This window comes from Phalacrocorax carbo, chromosome 5, assembly GCF_963921805.1.
Source record: "Phalacrocorax carbo chromosome 5, bPhaCar2.1, whole genome shotgun sequence".
Classification (NCBI taxonomy): Eukaryota; Metazoa; Chordata; class Aves; order Suliformes; family Phalacrocoracidae; genus Phalacrocorax; species Phalacrocorax carbo.
This window is the reverse complement of record NC_087517.1, coordinates 10,378,548-10,382,541: the sequence shown is the minus strand read 5'-3', so window position 1 is coordinate 10,382,541 and position 3,994 is coordinate 10,378,548.

Sequence of the window (3,994 nt, the reverse complement as noted above, 5' to 3'; positions counted from 1 at the left end):
TTAATGCATTTTTTTCTTCTCCCTCCAGTAAAAATTGGGCAGTTTCCATGTGAGAGAAGGAAGGGAAAGATTTGTAAAGGAATGAAGTGTAATTCATACTGCAGTCGATGGGAGTGATGTGGCACTCTTCTCTGTACCTGCAGAGTCTTGCACTACAGCAGTTGCAGAACTAAAAGTCTTCACAAGACAGTGAAGCAAGCCTGTCCACTAATATTTCTTAATGGAAGATTTCTGAATGGAATTTCTCTCGGTTAGTGATAGCCTTGGCTGCAGTGACCACAATATTGTGGAGTTTGGGATCCTGCCGAGTGTGCTGAAGGTCAGCTCTAAGACAAGGGTTCTGGATTTTAGAAGAACAAACTTCAGTGCACTCAGGGCTCAGTTGGAAGGGATTCAATGGGAAGCTTCCATCGAAGACAAAGGAGCTAGTGAGAGCTGGGAGATCTTCAAGAACTCTCTATTGGAAGCACAAAGCCAATTTATCCCCTACAAAGGAAAGGGAGGTAAGCAGAGCAAGAGGCCCCCGTGGCTCAACCGTGAGCTTCTGGGTCTACTCAAATCCAAAAGGGAAGCATATCAGAGATGGAGAAGTGGAGGATTATCTGTTGAGAGCTACAAGGGCATTGCCAGAGTGTGCAGAGATGCAGTTAGAAAAGCAAAAGCCCAGCTCAAATTGAAACTGGCTGTAGATGTCAAAAATAACAAGAAAGGGTTCTTCAGACATGTCAGCCGCACGCAGAAAAAGAAGGAAAACATAGGCCCACTGTTAAACGGAAAAGGAGAGTCATCACCCACAATGCTGAAAAGGCAGAGGTCCTCAACGCCTTCTTCACCTCTATCTTTACCAGCATTGTTGGGTCCCAGGCTTTGGGAATGAAATTCCTGGTTGATCCAAACACCAACCCGCCATCAGTGAAGGAAGAGTTAGTATGTGAAGGAGCTTGATCCCTACAAATGAATGGGCCCTGACACCATCCACCCGAGGGTGTTGAGAGAGCTGACTGATGTCATTGCGAGGACACTCTCCATAATCTTTGAGAAGTCGTGGAGAACAGGGGATGTCCCAGAGGACTGGAGGAAGGCAAATGTTACCCCTATCTACAAGAAGGGCTTGAGGGATGATGCAGGTAATTATAAGCCCATCAGCCTTACTTCAGTCCCTGGGAAAGTTATGGAACGAATCCTCCTGGGGGCCATCACAAGTCAAATGAAGCACGTGATTGGGAAAAGCCAACATGGCTTCACTAAAGGCAGATTGTGCTTGACAAACCTGGTGGCCGCCTATGACAGAGAGACTTGCCTGGTTGACATGGGGCAGTCGGTGGACATTGTCTACCTGGACTTCTCCAAGGCTTTTCATATGGTCCGCATGGCCTCCTGGAGAAATTAATGCGTTATGGCCTAGGCAAGTGGTCTGTGCAGTGGGTGGGGAACTGGCTGACAGGCCGCACCCAAAGGGTGGTGGTAAACAGCTCCTTTTCCAAGTGGCGACCTGTCACAAGTGGGGTCCCCCAGGACCCGATGTTATTCATTATCTTTATAAGTGATCTGGATAATGGCATCAAGTGTAGCCTGATGAAGTTTGCTGATAACACCAAGTTGAGTGGGGAAGTAGACACTCCAGAAGAGAGAGCTGCTCTGGAGGAAGATCTGGATGGGCTGGAGGAGTGGGCCAGCAAGAACCTTATGAATTTCAACAAGGACAAGTATAAGGTCATGCACCTGGGGAAACATAATCCGGGAGTGCAGCACAGACTGGGATCCACCTGGCCGGAGAGCAGCTCTGTGGAAAGGGACCTGGGGGTCCTGGTGGACAGAAAGCTCAACATGAGTGAACAGCGTGCTGCTGCGGCCAAGAAGGCCAACAGGGTGCTGAGTTGCATCAAAAATGGCATCGCCAGCAGAGATAAAGTCATTACCCCGCTCTACTCAGCTCTTGTCATGCCACACCTGGAGTACTGTGTGCAGGTCTGGTCCCTGTTATACAAAAACGATGTGGACAGGCTGGAAGGGTTCCAGAGAAGGTCTACCAAGATGATCAAAGGACTGGGAAGCTGCCATATGAGGATAGGCTGGGAGAGCTGGGTTTGTTCAGCCTTGAGAAAAGGAGGCTCAGAGGGGATCTCACCACCATGTACCAGTACTTAAGGGGTAGCTACAAAGAAGATGGAGACTCCCTTTTTACACGGAGTCACATGGAGAGGACAAGGGGGAATGGACACAAGTTGCTCTTGGGGAGATTCCAATTGGACACCAGAGGAAATTTTTTCACAGTGAGGACAGTCACCATTGGAATAATCTCCCCAGGGAAGGGGTTGACTTGGCCATGTTGGACACTTTTAAGATTTTTTAAGATTTGTCTAGACTGTGCTCTTCCTAGAAAGTTTGGACTAGATGATCCCTGAGGTCCCTTCTACCCTGGGATTCTGTGATTCTGTGATTTTGTGATGTATCTATTGATCAGGCCTGATGCAGCTTGCATTCAGGTTAGTGAAAGAAGGTGTGTGATGGCAGGATCTGGACCAAATCTCTCCCCCTCTGTGCTGGGTTCTTGAAACAAACATGGAGCACATTCCAATAGTATGGCATCCTGGAATAAAAAAGAAATGCTAAGTGTTAAGTACAGTGGTGCGGTAAAGGTGGTGCTCCTAATTAAGCAGAATTTGTTTACACATATATTCAGATAGCTGAACAGTGTCCCATGTATGGGGTTTTGCATTTTGAGTAAAACTGCATTACCCCAGAAACTGTTTATCTGTGTAAATATTTGTGACATCAGAACTGAAGGTTATAAGGTCAGGTTTGCAAAGAATTACAGATATGGGATGCAAATTCAATAAAATGATGTTATTTGACTCACGGCCATGCTAATGCTAACATTTTTCTGTGACTGAGTCTTCCTGGAAACACCAGAGAAATTATATGGCCTTTATTTACTTGCTATGTTCCAAACGGTAATCTGGTGCTCCAGAGATAAAGGAAGAGGTCCTACAAAGAGTGGAATGGATATGCATAGATAATCTTCACTGTGTCAAAGCTGCTTCTCTTGTGAATTTAAGGGAGTAAGCCAGGCAAACACATGAGAGGAAGGTAAAATTAGAGCTGTGCATATGGTGTGTATGTAAATTGTTGCCTATAGCATGCCCTTGCTTGAAGCGCAGGAGTCCTTGCAATATTTGCTTATGTACAAACAAAAGGGTCCCAGGAAAGACCTAGTAGATAGTAAGTCTTCTTGACCTCAGCCCTGAGACATTGCTGCAAAAGCAAGCGGGATATGTGGTGGCAGCCAGGTTAAATGCAGCATAACTGTCCCATCCACACTGGATATTGATGTATTTGGACTTATGCCAAGAGACACGAGGGATCCAGCCTTTCTCGTTGCCTTGTCTCAATACACACCAAGGGATTATGCAGTCCCAAATCAAGAATTGTGTCCACACAATGTGGACACAATAGTAGTTTGGATGGAGCACAACTTTGACTGGCTGTTGATTATATAGACATACCTCTGGTGCTGGGAAGCTGTGCAGCTTGACGTATTTTAGTGTAAAAGACTATCAAACAACACGGAAACTATCTAGTCAAAGTGTCAAATCTCTACCATGGATGTGAACAGAAGTGTAATTCTCTTCAGTGGACATAAAATCAGTCTCCAAGTGCCTAACATTCTAAATAATCCTGAGCTGATATCCTGAATCTGCCTTTGCAGTTGTTCACCACTGTTGAATGTCAGGCTGTAGGGTTTTCTTTTTAACCACTGATCTTTATATTGTGCCATTTGAGAGTATATTAGTCTTCCACAGGCAATGGAAAGAGACCGCAGTCTTTGAGTCTGAACTTGCCTAATAATATGTGGCTGTGAGGGGGTAAATAAAAATGGATCGTATTTCTTCTTTCTCCAACATTTTACCTAACCCAAACACCTTAGAATGGAACTTCCCATATCTGCACAATGAGTTGGTGATTGCATCTTTTGCTATCAGATATAAAAATA